The sequence below is a fragment of the Aethalodelphis obliquidens genome, unplaced genomic scaffold, assembly GCF_003676395.1.
Source record: "Aethalodelphis obliquidens isolate GAN/ISIS:26980383/991018 unplaced genomic scaffold, ASM367639v1 scaffold97, whole genome shotgun sequence".
Classification (NCBI taxonomy): domain Eukaryota; kingdom Metazoa; phylum Chordata; class Mammalia; order Artiodactyla; family Delphinidae; genus Aethalodelphis; species Aethalodelphis obliquidens.
This window is the reverse complement of record NW_020838041.1, coordinates 2053575-2078989: the sequence shown is the minus strand read 5'-3', so window position 1 is coordinate 2078989 and position 25415 is coordinate 2053575. Positions and strand designations below refer to the sequence as shown.

The window sequence follows — 25415 nt, the reverse complement described above, 5'->3', positions numbered from 1 at the left end:
CTCATAAGATTTTATCTTTATGTTGAAGTTCAAAAATTTTACTCATATATGCCTAGATATGGTTCTCGTTATTATGCCTGGAACTTAGTCGGCCGTTTGAAGTTGCAGACTCTGGTGTTTCTTCAACGCAAAAATATTTTCTTCTATTTTTATCTCTTCTCCACCTGCTCCTTGCCCTCCTTCTAGAATCTATCCTCCAAGGTCTATCTTCCAAATCTCTTATCTTTATGCTTTTGTCTATGCAATTTCTATCTCTTTGTGCTTTTGCTCTGTCATTTGAGATTTTATTCCATTGAATTTTCCAGGCCTCCAATTTGAGTCTCAGCAATGGCCTTCATTTTACTAAACTTTTAGTCAGAAAATAAAGGTTTGATTTATCTAGAGAGCCTCTTTTATGCTGCACATAGATCTCCTTCGTGTTCTTATCAGTTTTTTCTTACTGTTTTTCTTACAAGTTGTTGTCTTTCTCTTCCAGTGGCTCTATTTCCTAAGGGACTTAATCTGATAGTTTGATTTGCTCCTTCTCTTTCTGGTTGTGGAATCCTGGGAGAAGCTTAAGTATCAGTGGTCCAGGGAGGATGGAAGGACAATGGTCTCTGATTGTCTGATGGCATGGCAGCAGACAGGTCCTCAGGAAGGAAACCCTTTTGCTCCCTGATCTCCTTTAATTCTCCTGGCCTCGGTTTGGTTCTTCTCCAGCTCTTTGGGGTCAACAAGAATATACCCATGTACAAGGGGCAGAAATCAACCTGCTGGCAGGCCAACTATCATGGCACAATCAGGGGGTCTGTCTACTAGACATCGTCGTTTTTAGTTCTTTACATCAGTTCCATCCTACCCTGACCCCCAACCCCCGTCCTGCCCAGAGTGAAGGCGGCATCACACAGGTCTGTGATTCCCACCCCTCTTGCCTACTGAGTGGCCCCAGCAGAAGGAGTTGGAATGCAGTTGGAGTTAGAAGCAGAGGGAACGTGAGAGACAGTAAGCTACAATCTTTCCCTTGCGTAAATTTGAAATTAATTATTTTTTCACATTCATTCAGATCATCTTTCATGCTAAGTAGACAGAGTGCAAATAAAGTTTTTGTGAGTCATCTAAATATAAAAACATACTTGGAACTAAAATTCCAAGAACGTTTTATAGACTCCTTACAGAACTCCAGCCAACCAAATGATTTTTGTTCAGACGCTCCAATGTGAATGTTTATATGTAGACATCAAGCATGAGAAATGTCAGACCTGGCATAAAAACGGAACAAACGGCAGAATCTATGGTTTTAGAAAGGAAGAGTTATTTGATCTCTGTGCAAACCTCAGCATATTTCTTCTCTCTCCCTTTTTTTATCCTCTGGAAAGCTATAATTTGAATTTAAGAGCAGTAGTTAGGAGCAAAATGCTAATCAAAATCAGAAAACCATACATTAAACCCTCTCATGAGTGAGGCACTATGTAAAGCAGAACCCAGCAACCGTTCTGAAGACTCGAAGCACTTTTTCTGACCCCAGCATCAGCCCCTCACTGTCCCAAATTTCTTCTTGCTGATCCCAGGATTTCCCCAGATGGCTCCACTCCTTGGCTATGAACAGTCTGGTTTCTCTTCCAGAAATCCCATTCTCCAAGGTTAGCCTCAAAGGGGGCTACTCCTGCCATTTTTTAAGCCAGAAACAAGCCTTTTCATTTGAAGGGTTTTCACTGCTCCACGTTATTGAGAAATAGGGAATTAAAAGTAAACAAATGTTGGAAAAGTTACAGAAGTTTAAGAACTTACCAAAAGTTATCTTAAATACGTGTCCTTAGGCCACAGTAAAATGTAGCTGAGGCTGGGATGCCTCATCCAACTTCTCTCTTTGGTTGCTCACATAGAGAGTTGTAAGCGCCAGCCTTGCGGGGCTTCCCCCTTCTGTTTCTATCACCCTTATTCCTCTGGCTACAGCTCAGGGAGACTTCCTCTCCCAGGCCCCCACCCTAAGCCCCTCTCCTTTTCTATCAGGTTCGGATATTCTGATGATCTTATTGGAGTAGAACTTTGGGTGCCCTAGTAATTCAACCAAATGCCTACAGGCATTTGAAGTGGGTCATTTATATCCCCAGAGCAGTTCTGTGTCTATAACCTTCATACAAGACATGTCATTAAATTATCCTTTAACAAGTATCACAGATGGAGGGAATTATAAAGCAATTATGAAGTCAGTGTCCTTAGTTTTCAGTAACAGTCAGGCTCACGTGTAAGTCACAGCTCCAAATCCAAGTGGGGTAATGTAAGTTGGAGAAGAGGTTCAAAGCAAATTCAAATGATTAAGGACTTCCCTGGTGGTGCAGTGGTTAAGAATCCATCTGCCAACGTAGGGGACACAGGTTCAAGCCCTGGTCCAGGAAGATCCCACATGCCGTGGAGCAACTAAGCCCATGCGCCACAACTACTGAGCCTGCGCTCTAGAGCCCACGAGCCACAACTACTGAGGCCATGCGCCACAACTACTGAATCCCTCGTGCCTAGAGCCCATGCTCCGCAACAAGAGAAGCCACCACAACAAAGAGTAGCCCCTGCTCGCCACAACTAGAGAAAGCCTGGGTGCAGCAACAAAGACCCAATGCAGCCAAAAATAAAATAAATATTTTAAAAAATCAGAAAGAAAATTCAAATGATTACTAAAGGTCTGGAAAATAAGAATATACTAAGAAGATAACTAGTTTATCAACCTTGGTACTATTAACACTGGAGGATAATTCTTTGGAGGGCTGTGTGCATGTGTGTCCATGTGTGTCCGTGTGTGTGTGTGTGTGTGTGTGTGTGTGTAGAACCACCCTGCGCATTGTAGGGTGTTTAGAGCATCCCTGCCCTCTACCCACTAGACGCCAGTAGCATTTGCCCTCCAGTTGTGACAACCGAAAAAGGCTGCACACGTTGCCAAATGTCCCCTGGGGATAAAATCACCCCAGTTGAGAATGACTGGGTTAAAGGTTAAAGATACTCAGCACAGGGGGAGAGAGAAATTAGGAGTTTGGGATTAACATGTACGTATAGAATAGATAAACAACAAGGACCTACTGTATAGCACAGGGAACCATATTCAATATCTTATAACAACCTATAATGGAAAAGAATCTGAAAAAGACTATTATGTATATATACAACTGAAAATACATACAATTGAAAAAATATATATATACATCTATATATAAAACAGAATCACTTTGCTGGATACCTGAAACCAACATAACATTGTAAATTAACTCTACTTCCATTTAAAAATGGTTTTTAAAAAAGAAATCATGAAAAAGATGTTCAGCACAAAACAGAGCTTTTAATACAGGTTCAAATACATGAAGGGGCCTCACACTGATGACAGGCAGTAGCTTTCTAATTCCACTGAGGACAGAGGAATTTCAACCCAACGGATTTGGATAAAACATAGTTGATTAACTTCTTGTGAGGCTTGTTACATAACTACATGGGTTACTGAAAAGGACTGGAATTCCCTCCTTTGCCCATCTTTTTTAAAAAATTAATTAATTTATTTATTTTGGCTGCGTTGGGTCTTAGTTGCTGCGCGCGGGCTTTCTCTAGTTGCGGTGAGCGGGGGCCACTCTTCGTTGCAGTACAAGGGCTTCTCTTCGCAGTGGCTTCTCTTGTTGGGGAGCATGGGCTCTAGGCGCGAGGGATTCAGTAGTTGTGGTGCATGGCCTCAGTAGTTGTGGCTCACGGGCTATAGAGCGCAGGCTCAGTAGTTGTGGCGCCCGGGCTTAGTTGCTCCACGGCATGTGGGATCTTCCTGGACCAGGGATTGAACCCATGTCCCCTGCACTGGCAGGTGGATTCTTAACTGCTATACCACCAGGGTAGTCCCTGCCCATCTTTAAGATGAGATAAACCCTTTGTTTCTAAGGTAACTCTGATGCGGTCGTTCGTTAGAGAAGATGTGATAGAACACCTTTGCATTCCCCTCTGCCCGCGCGTCCCTTAATCTCGCACAAGGCAGGAGCCTTGCAGGGTTCACGTGCCTGTTACCAGCACCACCCTGTCGGTCAAACGGGCCTTTGCCAAACGGACAATGTGAAGTATGAGTGTTGTTATTATTTTGACCTTATTAGGAAGAATAGAGGAATCCATAAAAGTGGTCTTCAGTGTTTTCTTTTGAAGATACATCTTAAAGGGCTTGGAAGAAGTCTATCAGTCCTAAGTTCCACTGGGTATTATATTACCCTGAATTATTTATTCAGTGTAAGTGGTAAGAAGAAGTATTGTTGGCGTCTTTTAAGAACCACAGGGTGAGAGCAAGAGGTCTGTGTAAAAGGAGAGTTTGACTTCCTAGAAAAGAAGCTGTTAGAAAGAGGAAGGAACGGCTTGATGCCTTTTAAACTTATTTATATTCCCACGTCGTTCCAGAAAGATTGCAGGCTGAATTCTTGATAATGACGGAATTTTCAAGCTCTTAAATCTACAGTAATATTCGTTACCGAGCAACGTGTGGCAAAGAATTCTCGCAGCCTGTGATCAGGCTAGGGCTTCAGATTCTGCCAGCACGGTGCAGAACAATGACGCTTTGTATATCTCTGCTATATAACAGTTCATTCATGCGAATAGATGAACTAGTCAGATATCTTACTTGGTTTTTAATTATCTTATTTAATTATTTTAATTGTTTATTGTGTTATTTTCCATGTAGGAGAGTTAGGAATAATCTCAAATGTATCAGTTAGGATTTTTTTTCTATTGCAAGTTACAGAAAACCCACTACAAACTGGTGTAAGGAGAAAAACAAAACAGGGATGGAGAAGAGGATTTCCTGGATCTCGTGGCTAAGAAGCCCCAGTGGAGAGCAGACGCGAAACGTGGCTGGATCCTGGGCTAACAAAAAAGTTCTTTCATTGTCATATGCTCCACATGGCAAGATGGCAGCAGAATTAAAGGAACCTGCTTTTCTAGTAGCTGGAATGAGTCACGTGCCAATCCCGACCCAGTCACGCTCGTCTAGGGACTGTGGGGTTCTGAGAGGTTTGGCTAGGTCACAAGTCACCCCCAGACTCCCCCTCAACCAGATGGACAGAGAGGAAGACTAGATGCCCAAACAAAACCCGGAATTGTGACTGGAGGTGGACTGAACGGGTGTTAGCCAGCCAAGAACAAACGTCTTTCACACACGTTCCTTGTATTTGAATATTTCAGTGAAGCTCTCAGTTTAGGACGGTTACGCTGCAGTCTGTGCTCCCTGCTTATCTGGTGTGAAACTCCTCGGATTCAAGCTTTGTTCAGCAGTCAAAGCGGAGTCCCAACGGCCAGTGTCAACTGCCAGGCTAGTTGTTCCAAAGCGTCGGGTGCCGGGCTGTGAGTGCGTCCGTATGGTGAGCTAAGAGCGTTCCTCTAGATGAGGACTTTGTTTTTTGTTTGTTTGTTTAATTTTTATTGTATATTGAAGCATAGGTGATTAACAATGTTGTGTTAGTAAGACCAATATACGATATCGATATGCGGAATCTAAAAAGAAAGATGCTACAAATGAACTTGTTTACAAAACAGGAAGAGACTCACAGACTTAGAGAATGAATTTAAGGACTTGCCTTGTAACATCACGGAAACCTTCGCTGGCAGGGAGTAGCTGCTGGAGACGAGAGGCCCTGGGGCAGCACCTGCCCACCTCCAGGCAGACCCCCCGCAGTCGGACACTGAAGGCTCTTGGCTGGAGGACCCGACCAGACACCGTGGAATGTCCAGGCACTGCCCGAGGCCCTGTCCCAGCCGAGGGCGAGTCCCACTCACAGACGTCCTGAAACCATCACCAACCAGGGACCCTGCTGGCGCTGAGCTGCCTCCTCCCGGACTTCTCCTTGGCGAGGTCGGTACCCCTTCTGTGTTCTCCCTACTCTTACTAAGCTGTGCTGTGTGCTCTCCACGTGCACTAAATCCTATGATTCCTGAACTGAATACTGGCTCCATTCTGTGTGTCTCCACTCCCGTGACCCTTACGCAGCCTCACCGCTGGGCCTGGTGACAAAACCAGGACACACTGTCATTATGCTATGTGGTCGCATAGATTCTATTTAGAGTTATCGTGGCAGAGACGCCAAGAGCCCCCCACGCTGCCTCTTCCCTCCTTCCAGAGCAGGGAAAGTTTTACCCCGGCCAGACACACACTACCTCCCCCAGCTCCCTGACAGCAGGTGCAGCCACGTGGCAACGCTCCAGCCAATGAGATGTGACGACAAGTGATGTGTACAGTCGCTAGGTCTTGTCCTAAAAGTGAGTGTGGGTGAGGCTACCCTTTTCTAATAACATACATATATATTTTAATATAATATAATATAATATAATGTAATTTCTTATATATAATTTATACTTCATTATTTATTATATTTTAAAAAATATATAAACCTGTATTACCAATATTTCAAAGAGCAAGCAATGTTTACCCTGGGGAAGAGAAAACTTAAGAGAGTGGTTTTAAAACCACTTTTAGGGACTTCCCTGGTGGTCCAGTGGTTAAGACTTCGCCTTCCGACGCAGGGGCTGTGGGTTCGATCCCACACCCCCTGCACTGGGGGAGCTAAGCTCCCACATGCCTCGTGGCCAAAAACCCAAAACATAAAACAGAAGCAACACGGTGACAAATTCAATAAAGACTTTAAAAATGGTCCATGTCCAAACCGAAAAATCTTTAAAAAAAATAAAATAAAACCATTTTTAAAGATTTTAGCGTATGTTCTTGTTTCCTAACCACTGAAATAAATTTCTAACCTCAACAGAGCATCACGGCATCTAAGGAAAAGCCCCCAACTGCTAACCTTGGCTGTTCCAAGGAGCTGCTATTGTCCAATAGGATGGCTGTCCCCTCACATTCCCGAGACTCCAGGTAGGAATCACTGACTCGGGGCGGGGATGAGAACACTGTCTCTAAGACTCGAAGTGCTGTCCTGGGAAATGGGGAAGACTGGTTCCTGGTGAGGCAACAGTGAAGCTTCATGAAATGTGGCTGAGATTCCTATTGGAGGTGTTTATAGAGAGTGGATGGTCACCTACCAGGGATGCTGTCGAAGGACCTCACACCTTGCCTTTCCACCTTCACTTGGATTGCACCTTAATTTGAAAAGTGAGCCCGTGGCGTATGGCCCTGGGAGACCAGGAGACAGTCTTGCTGCTTTGGAGTCAAAACCGCACCAAAGGGCTTCACTGGTTGGTTTGAAATATTTGGTCTTCTAAACTCTCGTTCATTCCTATGAAGACATAGAGAAAAAAAAAAATTCCAAAGACAAAACACACAAGAAATCAGAACATCACCATCTTCGCCAGGCCTGCTCCAACCCCCTTGACCAGCGTATCACTTGCAATCGACTCTGAAGAATCAAACGTGTAAAGACCAGGGAGCTCAGTACCCTCATGAAGTCAGTGGCTTTTAGAAAAATCATCACCTTCGAGCTGTAGATGTTTCACTGACGCCCGCCCTTGGGAAACAAGCTCATGAACTCAGCAAAGTCTGAGAGTCTGTGACTGATGAGGTTTAATGTGCTGACTTGTAAAGGGTGTGAGCTCTGGACAAGAAGGGTGAACTAAAAGGCACACCTCTTTAATTACAGGATTTAAGCCAAGAAAAGGCAAAGACAGTGGGTGGGGTTTGTGACCCTGTCTCTGCCTTTAGTAGAGAAAGCCTTCTGGGTAGCTCTTGAATTTTTTTCTTTCTTAACGACCAGTTTGTTTAAGAGCCAAATAAGGGTCACGTGTTACATTCAGTTTCTATGTCTCTTCTAAGCCATGGGTTCCTCCTCTGTTTCAGTCAGGCTCACTTCCTTTCTTTTCCTGGAAATGTATTTGTCATTTGTTCCTGTAAGTTTTTCCACAGTCTGAACCTTGCTAATTGCATGCCACTGACGTTGTTTAAAAGCCTCCTCTGTCTCTTCTATTTTCTGTAATCCATACATCTAGAGGCTCAATCAGATTTAGGTTCAATTTCTTTGGCATGGACACTGTGTAAGTGGTTTTGCGTGCTTCCATCGGGAAGCACGGAATATCTGTCTGTTTCTGTGACGCTGGGATTGTTCAGAGGGCCCAGGCCCTGCCAGGCTGACTCATAACACTGTCAAGTTCTGTCCTTTTTTCACCTAATGCTTTTAGCAGCCGTTGGTGATCTTTGCTTACACCCGCTCTTTCACTGGAGGCTGCAGCCCTGTGATATTTCTGGATCTATGAGGCCTGCTTCGCTTCTTAGCTGGAATCTCTCTACAAAGGGAAACCATTTCATCAACGAGTGGTTACCCTCAGGTACAGTTTGTACAGGAAGGCCAGACAAGTGTTTGATTCTTTCTTTTTATTTATAAGTTGTTAGAATGATAGGTTGGTTCCTGAAAGAAAACTATGACTATTTCTTCTACTCACAAAACTTCTGAGGCCAGATGTGTGGGATTCTCTGTCCCATGAAGCAATTCTGACACTAACTACCCGAAGTTAGTGCAGACGGGCTAGAGGCACAGTCCCACAAGACCATCCCCAACTTGAGATGCTAGTTGCAAATCCCGGGTACCTGCACTTCTGACCAACCAGCTATAAATCGGAGATGCCCACAACCCTCACCTCAGCTTGATCATTTGCTCACAGAAGTTAGGAAAGCACTTACTATCACCCATTTATTACAAAGGACACAACTCAGGAACAGCCAAAGGGACAAGATGCACAGGTATTGGGGGAGGGGTGGGGCATCCATGCCCACCACTCCCAGGACTTTGACGTGTTCACCAGCCCAGATGCTCTCCAAAACCCGTTGTTTAGGGTTTTTACGGAGGCTTCATTTCTTAGGCGTCATCGATTAAATCATTGGCCATTAGTGATTAAGTCCATCTCCAGCTCCTCGCCCCTCCCCTGAGGTCAGTGGGTGGGGCTGACGGGTCTGACCCTCTAATCAACCCAGCCTCCCCTCAGTCCCATCCTTAGGGTCTTTTCTAAGTCACCTCATTAACATAAACTCAGGTGTGGTTGAAAGAGGCTAGTTATAAATAAGCAAGGAGGCCTCGTTTCACCTGATCACTCAAGAAATTCCAAGCGTTTCAGGAGCTCTGTGCCAGGAAGCCCGTGTAGACACCACATACATATTTCTTATTATGTCACAGTTCCCTGGCGTCCTCTGTGGGTGACTCATGGTTCCTTCTTTTCTTTTCTTCTTTTTTTTTTGTCATTATGAAATCTATCTACATAAAAGATAAACATAAGAAAGGCTAAGCAAAATGATTTATTACATTCATTTTCCAATTTTTTACGTTGTAAAAGGAAATCGATTCCACATCCTACCGTATAACATATTTAAGCTACTACGGTGTCTTAATCTGTTCCAGGTGCTCTACCGAAGTACCACAGACGGTCATTCTGTAAACAAAAGAAATTTATTTCTCATAATTCTGGAGGCTGGGAAGTCCAAGGTCAACACCATGCCAGCAATTCGGTGTCTGGCGAGGGTCCAGTTCCTCATTCATAGACGGTGCCTTCTCACCGTGTCCTCACGCGATGGAAGGGGCGAGGAAGCTCTGTGGGGTCTCTTTTATGAGAACACTAATCCCACTCATGAGGGCTCCACCTTTCTGACCTAAGCATCTCCTCAAAGTCTCACCTCCTAAGACTATCATGTTGGGAGTTAAGATTTCAACAGATCAATTTTGGGACGACACAGACATTCAGATTAGAGCATATGTTTTTTTTTAAAAGTAATTGCAAGGTAAACTAAATACTGATATTTTTACTCACAAGATGAAAATTATAATTATAGACATACAAATTGATACTTGGCTATTTACAGAAAGCAAGTGAGGTAAAGTTGCAGCAGCCATATTCATAGGGAAATCTTATTTGATTTGGGAAATGTAGCATCTTCACGTTTCTCAAAGTTGAATCCTAATCCAGAAATATTTGTAATGCTTTTTAGGAATAATCCAAGTGGCACACTTGGATTAGGTAATCCTATTACCTATTAGGTAAATCTATTACCTTTCAGAGAAACAAGCTAACCAAGCTTGTGGTACAAGCTTTTGTATGACCCACTCTTATAAAAGGGAGATACTGGGACTTCCCTAGTGGTGCAGTGGATAAGAATCTGCCTGCCAATGCAGGGGACACGGGTTCAATCTCTGCTCCGGGAAGACCCCGCAGGCCGCGGAGCAACTAAGCCCGTGGGCCACAACTACTGAGCCTGCGCTCTAGAGCCCGCGAGCCACAACTACTGAGCCCTCGTGCCACAACTACTGAAGCCCACATGCCTAGAGCCCGTGCTCCGCAACAAGAGAAGCCACCACAGTGAGAAGCCCCAATGAGGCAACGAAGAGTAGCCCCCGCTCACCACAGCTAGAGAAAGCCCGTGCACAGCAACGAAGACCCAACGCAGCCAAAAATAAATAAATAAATAAAATTTTAAAAATAAATAAAAAGGAGATACTCTAGGTGTAGGAACGAGAATGTTTAAGGTGGAGAATATTAGGGGCCAGGAACTCCCTTTGGTTGTTATCTTACCCAATGAGAATCTGCAAACAGCTCCTGTTAGCAGCTCTCTCTACTCTGAGAGCCACCAATTACCTTAAACTGGAAAATAAATTCTTATCATTTTGTTGGTAACTTGGTAGATTATTACATCCTTGTAATAATATTTTTGATGTGCCAGGGCTTACAAAGGTGTTGGTGACAAAAAGGGGAAAATTCAGGGTCTCTACCCTCAAGGAATTACAGCAGGTGAGGCAGACAGGAGACAGGCAATCTTAGCAAAGGGCTCTGATAAAGCCTCAGTGTGATTCTTTTTCCTCCAAAATAAGTATTACATAATAATCCTGAGTGGAACCGTGTATCTTGTACTTGACAGCATTTCTCCGACGCGCCACCCTCTGGTCTTTTGCTTAATAAGCGAAGTCTCCAAGGGGTACACACACAACTGCATCCTCCGCTCTTTGACACAAATCTGGGCTGTTACGTAGCAAACACTTCTGACAGCGGGTTCTAGCCCAGCTGCGGGTCTGCCTGCATCGCCATATAAGGGCTTTCCCTTTTCCACCTTAGAATTCAGGGGCAGGTCACGACTGCAAAGATGTAAACGTTTACATAAGTGGTCACTGAAAAACCAGCGTTGGTTTCCAAGCTTTTTTCCCTTTTTTTTTTAAGCTCCAGACCGAGTATTTAAATGAAATCACCCCTTGGTAGAAAACTGAAGGCTGCTACCCACACTCCCAATTTCCAGGCGCCTCTGCAGAACTCCGGCTGTTTCTCAGAACACTGACTTCAAGGATAAAAATTCAAAAACATAAGCAAAAACCTTCAACTTGAAATTTCTTGCAAAGGCTTATGTTCATGCTCTTTAAGAACATATATCTTCTTGCTTCACATAATAATAATAATTTCTATTTTATACTGCTTTTAACTTTCGGAAGTGTTTTTCTATGAATTATAGCAGATTTTGTGGTCTGGTCCTCCCGCCCCCTTTTTAATGTAGTTATTTCTAATTTCATGGCCTATGTCTAAGAAGAAAATTTGATATTATTACCTATTCATGGATTTTTCTCACTGTTTAAGCAATGTAGCCTTTTGACTAAGTAGATCTCTTTTAAGCAAGTATGACTTGAAAGTTATTTTCCTTAAGCCCAGTTATCATCTGATACTGATTGCTCCACCCACCTGCAAAAAAGAATTAATCAACATATTAACATATGCTATAATAAAGAGAAAATCTCCAATTCTTTAAAATACTTTTATATAATCTTTCAGACTATTTATAATCTATTTTAACACAGTCATTTTAATTCCCACAGTATATTATTATACTGTCAAATTGAAATTTAAGATTTTTTTTTTTTTTGCAAAACACTGTTGCTTGTATTTATCACTGTGAAGGGATTACCACCAAATGCTAACCCGTCATGGGGTAAGGGAAGGATGTGCTAAAGTGGATTAAAGTATTAAACCCAATTTGTGAAACCACACTGAATATATTACCATTGCAAATTAAGATTTTTAAAGTGCAGAGGTTCTTGGGATGCAGCAAACAATGAAAAGTCAAAAATGGAAAGGCAAAAAAAAAAAAAAAAATGGAAAGGCATGCAGCCTGGAATGAATCACCACACAAGACGAGAAAAGTAGAAACACCCACCAGATATCATTATTTGATGGAAAAAAAAAAAAACAGAAACGTTCCTCTATTCTACAGTAGAGGACAGTTAGAAGATGTAGGAATGGCTTGGGAGAATGGAGCAGTTTGCTTCTGAAGACAGTGATTTAACTTAAGAATGGTCTTGGGGCTTCCCTGGTGGCGCAGTGGTTGAGAGTCTGCCTGCCGATGCAGGGGGCACGGGTTCGTGTCCTGGTCCGGGAAGATCCCACATGCCACCAAGCGGCTGGGCCCGTGAGCCATGGCCGCTGAGCCTGCGCGTCCATAGCCTGTGCTCCGCAACGGGAGAGGCCCCAGCAGTGAGAGGCCCGCGTACCGCAAAACAAAAAAAAAAGAATGGTCTTAAACCCAAGAACTTCTATACTTAATTCTAAGAAGTTACCTTGCTGAGACAACAAACCATTGAAACGAATAACTTTCTTTTTTCTTACGACTAGAAACGCTTGTTCACTGCAGGGGATACAGATGAACAAAAAGATAAAAACCAGCATAAGCTCACCTTCCAGGAAGAGCTATTAACACTTTAGAAAGCTTTCTTGAGATTCACATACCGTACAATTCACCCATTTTAAGTGTATAAATATTTTAAAATATGTGTACTGGGTTGTACAACCATCACCACAATATAATTTTAGAACATTCCATTACCCCAAAAAGAAACCCATTAGCCATCACTTCCCATTTTTCCCCACACAGCGGCCCCTACTCAGCCCTAGACAACCACCGATCTGCTTCCTGTCTCTGTAAATCTGCTTATTCTGGACCTTTCATATAAGTGGAATCACAATATGTGGTCTTCTGTGACTGACCTCTTTCACTTCCCTTAATGTTTCCAAGATTCATGCAAATTGTAGCATGTATCGGTACTTAATTTTTTATTGCTGAATAATATTCCAATGTATGGATATGCCGCTTTTTAAAAATCCATTTATGACGCACATTGGATCGTTTCCAGGTTCTGATGGTCGGGAATAATGCTGCTATGAATATTCCTGTACAAGTTTTTGTTTGAACACCTCTTTTTGAGTCTCTTGGAGTGTAGGAGTAGAATTTCTGGGTTACATGGTGACTCTATGCTTAACATTTTGAGCAACTGCTAGACTGCTTTCCAGAATGGTTGTGTACCACTTTACACTCCCGTCACCAATGTAAGAAGGTTCCAGTTTCTCCATATAACACTTTTTATTGTCTGTCGTTTTTCTCTTTTAAATAGCAATCCTAGTTGGTGTGAAGTGGTATCTCCTTGTGGTTTTGATTTGTATTTCCCTAATAAATAATGGTGTTGAGAGTTTTTTTCTTATGTTTATTGGCTATTTGTATATCTTCTATGGAGAAATGTCTATTCAAACTGTTTGCCCTTTTAAAAATTGGGTTACTTTTCTTTTTATTGTTGGGCTGCAGACCTCTTTATATACTCTGGATATAAGCCTCTTATCAGATATATGAATTACAAATCATTTCTCCCAATCTGTGAGCTGTCTTTTCACTTTCTTGACATCATTTCTAGCACAAAAGTTTTAAACTGATCTATTTTTTTCTTTTGTCCCTTGTGCTTTTGGTGTCATATCTAAGAAGGTTTTGCCTAACCCAAGGTCATGAAGATCACTCCTATGTTTTCTCCCAGGAGTTTTAACATCTTAGCTCTTACATCTGAGTCTGTCCATTTTGAGTGAATTTTTGTGTATAGTGTGAGGCAGGGACCCACCTTCATTTTTTGCATGTGGATATCTGGTCCCACCACCATTTACTGAAAAGACTATTCTTTCCCCTACTGAATTTTCTTGCCACCCTTATTGAAAAACAGTTGACCATAAATGTAAGGATTTATTTCTGGACTTTCAATTTTATTCCACTGATCTAAATGTCTACTATTAATATTTGCCACAACTCCTCCCTCTTTTTTTCTGGGTATTTATTAATATTTTTCAAAATAACTGGATCATACTAAATACAGTTTTTAACCTTTTTTTTTTAAAAGAAATCACTAACATCCTCTCATGTCATTAAATATTCAACATAAGTTTTAATGGCTGCCTTTTATTCCATTGTACAGATATACAATATTAATTTAATTCCCTTTTGGTGAATATTTAGGCTGTTACCACAACAACATTATCATCAAATGACGTAAAAAAAAATACACCCAAAATATACCTTATGTGTATCAGTAATTAGTTTATAAGGAAAAAACCTAGAGTGGGAATTGCTATGTAAGAATATTTTTAAGTCCTTGATACATATAAGAGCTTAAGCGTCCCTCATTGAAATCTTGACTAATTCTAAATTCACATTTTATCATAGACTTACACAAAGAGGGACATCTCAAAACTAATAGTTTTTGATAGCTTGACTTAAAGTCAAATAACCAACTCTTCCCCCTGTCTTAAATATCTCAGTTTAATGTTATTTTCTTCTCCTATATGAAGTACTGATTTGTTTTGCTGCACTAGGTAAACTGTCACTGAAAGTGAACATTTCAAATGAAGCAACTGAACGAAACCACCAAGGTTTGTGGCAGGTGTGCTGAAGTTAACCCCACAGTACAGAATCTAAGTTGGATACGATGGGAAAGGAAGACATAAGATGGCATACATGTTGGGAGAAAATAGAGAAATTAATAGACTAGTGGTCCCAGTGTGGTTGAAAAATGATCACGGCAGGAAAAGTAGGGCAAGGAAAACTGGGAGGAAGGAAGATTATTGCCAGATAAAAGAATATCTGAATTGCCGCTCTCAATATGTCCACTGCTGAGAAATTTAGAGTTGCCTTGGAAAAACTTAAGATCTCTTGAGGGGACTTAGCTGGTGGTCCAGTGGTTAAGAACCTGCCTGCCAATGCAGGGGACGCGGGTTTGATCTCTGGTCCGGGAAGATCTGACATGCCGCGGAGCCACCAAGCCTGTGCGCCACAACTACTGAGCCCACATGCCGCAAGTACTTAAGTCCGTGCGCCCTAGAGCCCATGTGCCACAACTACTGAGCCTGCGTGCTGAAACTACTGAAGCTCGCGCGCCTAGAGTCCATGCTCCGCAACAAGAGAAGCCACAATGAGAAGCCCGCGCACCGCGACGAAGAGTAGGCCCTGCTCGCTACAACTAGAGAAAGCCCGCGCGCAGCAATGAAGACTCAACACAGCCAAAAAAATAAATAAATATTTAAAAAAGAAAAAAAAAGATCTCTTGAGAATTTAATGTCCCAGAAACAGGCCTAATCTTGAAAGGGACAGTCCACGCAGCATCTTTCCCTCTGGAAAATGGACGCACACTGGCAGATTTCTAAGTGTTCCAACGGGCACAGCTCTTGTATGACGTCTTCAGAGTATACCAGCTTTGCAGTGTTTAATCTAATGAAAACTGTATGTACCTCCCTTCGCTAAGGTCTACATATGCAGACTTTATAGTGTAGGGGACCAAAATTTCCACCCCAAAATGTCTCTTTGGGACATGGATTATTTTGAGCTGAAAACAATCAAGGCCAAAAGATGCAGGGAGAAACTCTGACCTTCCCCCAGCTGCCTAAAAGAATTTCGATAGAGGGCCTGTTCCCAAAATAGAGCTATCGCCAGAGATCTCTGCAAAGAATACGGGCCGGGTCGGTGTGGTGGGGAAGTCGGCAGGGCCTGGAGACCAGAGTCCACTCTGTCCCATTGTGTCTGCTGGCTCAGCAAACTCGCTCACCAAGCATTTGCTTTTCCATCTCCATGTAAATGGCCTTCCTCCCCTTTGAGGTCCCAAACCACTACCCGCAACTTCCTCTTTTGTCTTTAGTTGAAGATGGTATTTAAGGTGAGGGTTTTGGCCGTTTGGGGGAGTTACTCAGTTTTTGTGGATCTCTCCCATGAAGACATGTTATGAAACTTTGCGTGATTTTCTCCTGTTAACGTTTCATGTCAATTTAATTCTTAGACCATCCAGAAGAACCTAGAAGGGTAGAGGGAAATTTCTTCCTCCCTGACAACTGCTCAGTACCAGTCTACTTTTTCTAACCATCCAATGACTTTGTAAGTTCGAGGGGTATTTTTAAGATTTTTTTTTTTTTTGATGTGGACCATTTTTAAAGTCTTTATTGAATTTGTTACACTATTGCTTCTGTTTTATGTTTTGGTTTTTTGGCCGCTGGGCATGTGGGATCTTAGCTCCCTGACCAGGGATAGAACCCGCACCCCCTGCATTGGAAGGTGAAGTCTTAACCACTGGACCGCCAGGGAAGTCCCATAAGTTCAAGTTTTAGGATGAAGTTTTAGATTTGTAACACACACCTAGTTTTAACTAGACACCTCCTAATTTGGCATCCCAGAAGCCTCACTGCCAAGAACTATGTAGTTCTGTGAATACATCTGTGCCAGGAGTTTGGGCAGAAGGAATAATATGATTACCAAGATCATTAACTCTATGATGTGTTCAAGATTAGTAGGAAGACGTTTCTAAAATTATTCACAATAAAATATTTATCACGCTATTGTATTAAATTCATCTCTATAAAAGCTTTAATCTTCCTGCTCTGCTCTGTGGTTAGAATAAAGCAACTCGAGTGTCAACCATGGTTCCTTTCTTTCACCCTCCACATCCAGTCAACCAGGGAGAGCTAGTAACTCTACTTCGTATGCATCTCTTGATCCCGTCCACTCCTCTGTATCCCCATGGCCTCTACCTGCGTTCAGGCCACCGTCTGCTCCAGCCTGAATTATTACCTCAGCTTCCTCCCTCAGTTTTACGCCCAACAATCTTTTCTCCACATCGCAGCATGAATGAGAAATAAACCACTGTTGTTGTTGTGTGCCACTGAGAATTGGAGTCACTTGTTACTGCAGCGTAACCTGGCCTAAGCAGATGATCCCTAACTTCTTTCAGTTCCTTGCATGTGTCGTACTCTCACTTTGGGCCTTTCCCTCCTCCTCTTTTTCCTGTGTCAATTGTCCCAATTTATCTTTGGCCTTTCAGATCTCAGCTTAGGTGTCATTTCCTCTGGAAGGCCTTCTCTTTTCCCCCACGTCTGGTTTATGTTCCCATCCTACACACTCCTCCGACATTCTGTACGTCCCCTGTCACAGCACTTACTGTGTAATTATCGCCCCACCTCTACTGTAAGACAGAGACTACGTCTTTCTTGTTCATCATTGTATTCCTACGCTCGCCATGTGGTAGATGCCAGAAATCCCTTGAATGAGTAAATCAATTTTTAGAACTTGAAGATTTTGTCATAGTGCTTATCGGGAAAAGTCACCGACGGCAGAAAGTAGTTGAGTCCAAGTTGTGGTCTGATTCATTGTGATGATACAAGTGAAAAAAGTATCCATGCAGCCAAATGCTATCAACCTGTGCTTTCCTGTCTTCCCCTCGACGTAAGTTATACGGGTTTCCAAGCCTCCATACTAAAGGAATAAGGAGTAATATATATATTTATAACTGAATCACTTTGCTGTACACCTGAAACTAACACAACATTGTAAATCAACTATACCCCAATTAAAAAAAAAAAAAGGAGTAGCTATAAACGAATAGGTGTGAGACTGAAGGTCCCCGGAATCAGAGAACGATAGGCATTATTATTTCTGTACATGTCTGAACAGCGCATGAGGATAACATACAGGTCAGCTCACATTCTTGCAGCATTTCCGGTTCTAAGACACAGCCTAAGGCAAACTCTTAGCATGGTTATGCAGGATGTACGCATTCCACAACTCTTGTCTAACTGAGTCACCCTGGATAGTTTCCCGTCCCTCCCTGCCATAAAGCATAATGCATAAGAACAATGCATTCATCATGCCATCTGTGATCCCCATGTGAACTACCATGCGTAAGGCTTCCCGTGGTCCCACAATTAAAAGACCATCTGAAAACCATGTCGGTGAAGACGTTTTGTGCAGAAAGAAGGAGTCGCAGCTTAGGTTAACTAGACTGTGCTCTGGTGAGGCCTAGGAGGAAATCTGACTCTGAGCTCGTTACAAAAGAGCATATGGTGGGGTAGAGCCACATGTGAGGCCTGAGTGGTTCTGAGGTTGACTTATTAACGCCAAAAGATGAAGGGCTCGATGTTTAATAGTAGGCTTCATGTAGCATGCCTAACTCACGTGCAGAAATGAGTTTAACTCACTAGGCTATATATTAAGAATGAAACATCCCACATGTAAAAATTGCCTAGTTTTTGAAAAAGAAAAAACAGAAGAAAAAGACTGACTAGTTTTCTTAAAGTCATAGTAAGAAGAGGCATGTATACAACAAGGGTCCAAATCTTCTATGAGAAAACTGATGAGCGTCAGGCAGGGCAGGGTTATGCAACACGTATTAGCTTGAACTAGTTCTGAGGTTTCCAAAGGATTAGAAAGTGCTGGGAATGCTAGAAACGATGGTTAGAACCAGGTCCCTTGATTGAAAGTTAAGGGGACATGGTTTTAGGCCCAACGTAAAGAAGCACTTGTGGGGGCTTCCCTGGTGGCGCAGTGGTTGAGAGTCCGCCTGCCAATGCAGGGGACACGGGTTCGTGCCCCAGTCCGGGAAGATCCCACATGCCACAGAGCGGCTGGGCTCGTGAGCCATGGCCGCTGAGCCTGCGTGTCCGGAGCCTGTGCTCCGCAACAGAAGAGGCCACAACAGTGAGAGGCCCGCGTACCGCAAAAAAAAAAAAAAAAAAAGAAACACTTGTGAATGTTACCTGTTTCTTCATTAGTGCAATTCAGATAAAATACCTACTTTATAAGATTGTACTGAGAATTAAACATGATAATGTTTGTAAAATGCTTTGCACAATGCTGGCTAATTAAATGGTAATTATAATTAAGCAGAGATCTCCAATGAAGAACTGGGCTTCCCTGTAAGGTAAGAAGTTCACTGCCTCTAAAAGTACTTAGTAAGTCAACTGGTCACGTGCGGTAACACAACTCCTCCTGTTTGGGTACGGAGAGTGGCAGGGGCTATGATTGGACTCTGGTAAATGTATTCAAATCTAAGATTCTAAGACATATTGATGCTTACATTTCTTTGTACACACTGATTCTAAAATAAAATGGCCCCCAAATACACAAAACTAAAATTGCTGGAACTACAGGGAAAAATGGACAGATCCACCATTTTAATAAGAGATTGACTGACCTATTTTATCTATTCATGGGTGACAGACAGGCACACTGACAGGCAAATCTGAGCATGAGCGTTAGTAAAGGTGTAAAACGTCTGAACTACCAAGCTTGCTTTATTTGATATACATCCCTGCACCTATCTACCTGCTGGTGAAATCAACATTCTTCTTTGGTTTAGACGATTTCTAAAAATTGACCATGGACCAGCTCATACAGCAAGCCTCCAGGATCTTTGATTCTCTGGCCACAATGCAACAAATATATATGAACAAAACATAAGTACATTTTGAATTAAAATGTCCTGGGCTTCCCTGGTGGCGCAGTGGTTGAGAGTCCGCCTGCTAATGCAGGGGACACGGGTTCAAGCCCTGGTCTGGGGGATCCCACATGCCGCGGAGCGACTAGGCCCGTGAGCCACAGCTGCTGAGTCTGCGCGTCTGGAGCCTGTGCTCCGCAACAAGAGAGGCCACGACAGTGAGAGGCCCGTGCACCGCGATGAAGAGTGGCCCCCGCTTGCCACAACTAGAGAAGGCCCTTGCACAGAAACGAAGACCCAACACAGCCAAAAATAAAAATAAATAAATTAAAAGTCCTTAAATAACTCATGGTTTAAAGAAGAAATAACAACAGACATTTTAATATACGAGAACTGAATAAAAATACTATGTATCAAAACTTGTGGGATGCAGAAAAAGCAGTATTTGAGGAAAACTTATAGCCTTAGATGCTTATATTAGAAAAACAGAAAGATTAAAGGTGAATATGCTAAACTCATTAACTGAAAAATAGAATAATCTGAAGACAGTAGTAGAGAGAGAAAAAACATAAAGCAGTGAAATGGAAAACAAACTTGCAATAAAGAGGATCAACAAGGTCAAAAGTTGATTCTTGGAAAACGTACAATGAGACAAACTTTTTGGTGAGATGGATTAAGAAAAAAAATGAGAGAAAGATCAAGTCAGTATTAATGAAAAAGAGACATAATATCATATATAAAATACATTTTAAAAAGATAAAATGAAGAACTTTCTGAAAGTAAATATGAAACAGTTGAAAAGAACATTAAAACACATATAACTTAGCAACACTGACCCAAGAATTCCTTAAGAAAGGCTGAATAGTTCTATGACTGTGAAAAACAATAAATCTTCCTACCCACACACAAAAAACTCGACACCCAGATAATTTATAGGGAGCTCTGCCAAACTTTCAGCAGACAGGTCATTTCAATATTATATCATTTATTCCAGAGAATAATGGAGGGAAAAAAAGAAATATTCCCTAATTCATTCTTTGATGCCTGTAAAACCATGGATAGCGTGAGAAAGGAAAATTACAGATCAATTTTACTTATAAACTCAAAAATCCTAAACAAAAAGTTAACATAAAATATCAGATATATAAAATATATTATGGACAAATTAGGTTTATTTCAGGAATGCAAAGGTGTTTAACATTTGAAAAACCTTTAAATTATAAATATAATTCTTCATATTGCTAGATAAGGGGGAAATGCTTTTGCTGATCTCAACAGATTAAAAAAGGAAAAAAGCATTTGATAAAATCCAGTACTCTTTCATGGTGAAACTTTTAGCAAATTCACAATGAAACAGAACATCCTTAACTCGATAAAGGGTATTTGAAAAACCTGCAACACACGTCATTCCTAATGAGGAAACGTGTGAATTAAAGTGTTTTAAAACCAGGAACTAGACAAGAATGTCTGCTATCATCACATGTATTCAACCCCGTGCTGGAGATGGTAGCCAGCATGATAAGGTAAGAGAAAGAAAAGGAAAGGAAAAACAAAACTGTCATTACTTAAGATGTGACCCTCTAAATAGAAAACTAAAAATAATCTACATATTATTGGAAATATGAAGAGCATTTAGCAAGGTGGCTAAAATATCAATATGTGAAAATCAATTTCATTTTTATAAACCAGCAAATAATTCAAAAACATAAGTTTAAGGACTTCCGTGGTGGCGCAGTGGTTGAGAATCCACCTGCCAATGCAGGGGACAGGGGTTTGATCCCTGGTCCGGGAAGATCTCACATGCTGCAGAGCAACTAAGCCCATGTGCCACAACTACTGAGCCTGCGTTCTAGGGCCTTCGTGCCACAACTACTGAGTCCATGTGCCACTACTACTGAACCCTGCACGCCTAGAGCCCATGCTCTGCAACGAGAAGCCACTGCAATGAGAACTAAGAGTAGCCTCCACTCGTCACAACTAGAGAAAGCCCACACGCAGCAACAAAGACCCAACGCAGCCAAAAAAATAAATAAATAAAAAGTCACCAAAAAATCTTATTAAAAACAAAAACATAAGTTTAAGACACATTTATGATAATGACATAAACTGTAATGAATCTAGAATAAATCTGACCAAAGATGAGCAAGTATCTCTAAAGAAAATTAGAAATTCTATAGAAATCATTAAAGAAAACCTAAATAACTAGAGATATATAGCAAAATCTTACTATAGGAATTTCAATTCTCCCCCCAAATTGACCTACAGAATTAATGCATTTCCAATCATAATCACATCAGGACTTTTTTGTGGAAATTGACAAGTGGATCCTAAAATGTATGCGCAAGAAAAAAGGGCCAAGAATAGCCAAGCCAATCCTGAACAAACCTGCTCAACCAGACAGCAAAATGTATAAAGCTATAGTAATTCAGGCAGAAGGGTACTGGCACAGGGACAGAAAACTAGGAAGAGAATAGTGAGTCCAGAAACAGACTTTGGGGCCTTGATATATGACCAGAGATGGTAACCACAGGTCACTGGAGAAAGGATTCTAGTCAATATAGGGTGTTTGGACAATTGGCTGGCTATCTGGAAAACAGGAAAGGAAAGGAAATGGAGCCCTACTTCATACCAGACAAAACCCAATTCCCTATGGATTAATGATTTAAATGTAGAAGGCAAAACTTTAAAAATTTCCCCCCAATTGGAAGAAATACCTTTCAGATAGCAGGGTGGACAAGGATATTTTTTTCTATTTGATAGACTTTACTTTCTAGAGCAGCTTTAGGTTCACAGCAAAACTGAGAAGGTACAGAGATGCCCCGTCTACCTGCTGCCCCTACACAGGCCCAGCCCCGCCATTATCAACGCCCCCCCCCCCCCCCACCAGATGGCACGTTTGCTTCAACGAACCTACAGACATGCATCACCATCACCCAGAGTCCACGGTTCACATTAGGGTTCACTCCACTTGTACATTCCACAGGTTTGGACAAAGGTATAATGACATGTGTACCCCATGACAGTGTCACACAGAATAGTTTCACTGCCCTAAATATTCCCTGTGCTTTGCCCATTCATCCCTCCCTCCCTTCAACCCCTGGCAAGATCAGGATTTTTTTAAGACATCAAAGTTTGCTAATTACAAAGGAAAGGATAGACATATTTAACTACGCTAAACTTAATATTTATCTAAAGATAGTATAGAAATAAAGAAAGTGAAAAGATCTTGGACTGGACCCTGGCCTGGGGGTGCGGGGGATTGCTCTAAATCATTGGTCCCCAACCTTTTTGGCACCAGGGACCGGTTTCGTGCAAGACAATTTTTCCACGTACAGGGGTTGGAGGGGGGTAGTGGAGAGATATGTTCAGGCGGTAATGTCAGCCATGGAGAGCGCAGATGCTGCTTCGCTCGCTCACCCACCGCTCACCTCCTTCTGTGTGGCCCGGGGGTTGGGGACCCCTGGTCTAAATGACATTATTGGAACAACTGATGAAATTTCAATGTGGACTGTATATTAGACGTATCATATCAGTGCTAAATTACCTACATTTGAAAATTGTTCTGTGCCAACATAAGGAAACATCATTGTTTTCAGAGGTGCATGCTGCAACTTACTCTCAAATGGTTCAGCAAAAATAATTTGTATCTTGTCTCTCTTACACACAAATACAGCAAACTGTGAATCTATGTGAAGGGTATACAGGAGTTCATTGTATTAGTCCTGAAACTTTTCTGTAAGTTTGATATTTTTTTTTCAAAATCAGAAGTCAAAATTTTAAAAAAATATTTGAAAACACACGCTATAAACAGGGAGAAAATATTTGCAACACATACAATTGACAGAAGATTGGTATCCAGAATGTTTTTTTAAAATAAAAACGCTTAGAAGAGGAAAAGAAACATGAATGAACAATCAGCACATGAAAAAATGTTCGACATTATCAGTAATTAGAGAATGCAAATTAAGACCATAATCTTGTACCAATTTACTCTCAGTAGACTAGCAAAAATTAAGAAGTTTGACCAAAACAATGATTGGAAAGAATGTGGAATAACAGGAAAGGGCTGATCCGTGCTGGTGGCAGTATAGATTGGTACCAGCACTTTGAAAACATTTTGGCAACATCGTGTAAAGCTGTATACCCCATCCCTCTGATCCAGTCCTGTTACTCCTGGGTTCAACTGAGACGAGTGCAAGAGCTGTGCACAGGAAGGCCCTTGCCAGCCTTGTGAGTATCACCCAGGCAGGCTCAGGTTTTGTCAGGCATGAGCTTATGTAATTGGAGAAAAATCACAACAAATTGCAAATGTGACGAAACCCAGGAAAGTACCATACTAATTTTAAAATTAACTGTCTCACACACCTCTATACCCTTTTCCTTCATTCTTTTGGCTGCATAGGCTTAATCCCCTCTTTATATGACAATGATTTCCACAACATCACTTTCCATAGAGAAAATGAGAAGACTGCCCTTCTTCTAACATAGTTTACTGAACATTTTTTATTATTAATATTTGGGATGTAGAAAACATGTGTCTTCACATCCAGACAGACTCACTGTAGTTCTGTTATAGGGTTATGGCCTACAAACTCAGAGAATCTGACAAATTTTACTTTGTGTGATTCTCATCATTAAAGGAAACATGTAAAGTGCATTTATAAACATAGAAGCATGACTACGTTCCTGACAGGAGAGAACTTCCAGGTCAGAACTGGATCCTCCACTTACAATTTTACACATCTGAGTTTTTTCAGATTAGCTTCCAGCTCCCTACATTTCAAACTAGGTTTCTGCCCCAACACACACATAGGTCAGGTGCTGGATGTTGTGGGACATTCCTATTCTGATATGACCATCTGTTCATGCACCTTCCTACCCTGGGGCGAAAAGCAAGAGCCTGACATTGAAGACTGCAAACCTCACACATACTCTCCACTGAACTCAAACGCATCCCTGATGCAACCCACCTTGGCTCAACCCCAAATGCCTGCAGCCGTGTATCACCCAAGCTGAAAAGGGCTGAAGGAGGGGGCGCAGGAACGTAAAGAGAAAGTGGCCCTCTTCCATCGTGGTTTAAATGTCTTCCTTCTGTAGATTTTACAAACATATGACCATGGGAACACACTGGCAAGGCTCCTCTTTCGGGTCGATGGGAGAGACCCATGGGAGGGGCCCTGAAACTCCAATTTCATTAGCTTCACGGTCGGTTTGCCTCGAACAATAACAAAATACTGGAGACAAGTGTCCACAGAAAAATGGATAAACAACTGGACATAAACGACTTCACAGAAACGCAATGTTACAGCAGTGAAAATAAATGTTCTACAGCTTGCTTACACTTAACAGCTTGGGTGAATCAAAGAAACGTTCAACGATAAAAGCAAATCCCACAAGACTGTGTATCATTTGTATAAAGCTCAAAAAGAGAAAAGTCAAACAATATATCCTTTGGGAATGCCTCCACCTATAATCAAACGACTAAGAATGTCAAGTAGAGACAAAGTTCAGGACAGGGGTGGTCGAGGAAAGAAGCAAGGGGTAGAACACGGGAAGCGCCCGTATATATGCTCCACGTGGATAATGTGGAGTCACAGGCTTCCGTTTTCTCAGTGTGCTTTAAAACTTACATATTTGCTCAACATGTGATTTCGTGTGCATCCAGTATTAGCCTGAAAGCGCTGGAAGTCCTGGAGCCCTGCGTCCCTCCTTCCGGTCCCGCGCTTTCCCCGTCACTTCACTGCCAGCGGCTCGGGGACCAGCTCCAGCGAAGTGCGACCCCCGGGACCCACCCGGCACGTGACTGTGTGACTATCCCCGCAGTCGGGTGGGGCGGGTGGAAAGGTCCAGAGTATCTCACGTGCACACTAAACCTGCTCCGTTAATTCCAGTTATTCGCCGGCTAGAAGCAGATCAGGGTTCGGGGCCCACGGGGCCTCACCCACTGCCCGCAACACCCCTCCCACC

At 42.1% G+C, this 25415-nt stretch overlaps 1 long non-coding RNA gene across 2 annotated transcripts; it reads right to left on the bottom strand.

The window, feature by feature from the left end:
• Positions 1–6607: 6607 nt before the first annotated feature.
• On the bottom strand, positions 6608–25393 carry LOC113614448 (uncharacterized). Of its 2 annotated transcripts, none has more exons than XR_003430637.1 (3): positions 25079–25393; positions 11498–11628; positions 6608–9170 (listed from the first exon to the last, which is right to left on the bottom strand). It is a non-coding gene; the product is annotated as an uncharacterized LOC113614448 (long non-coding RNA). The 2 variants fall into 2 exon arrangements; XR_003430638.1 differs by lacking the exon at positions 11498–11628 and having other exon boundaries at positions 6608–7208; positions 9003–9170.
• Between the last annotated feature and the right edge of the window lie 22 nt (positions 25394–25415).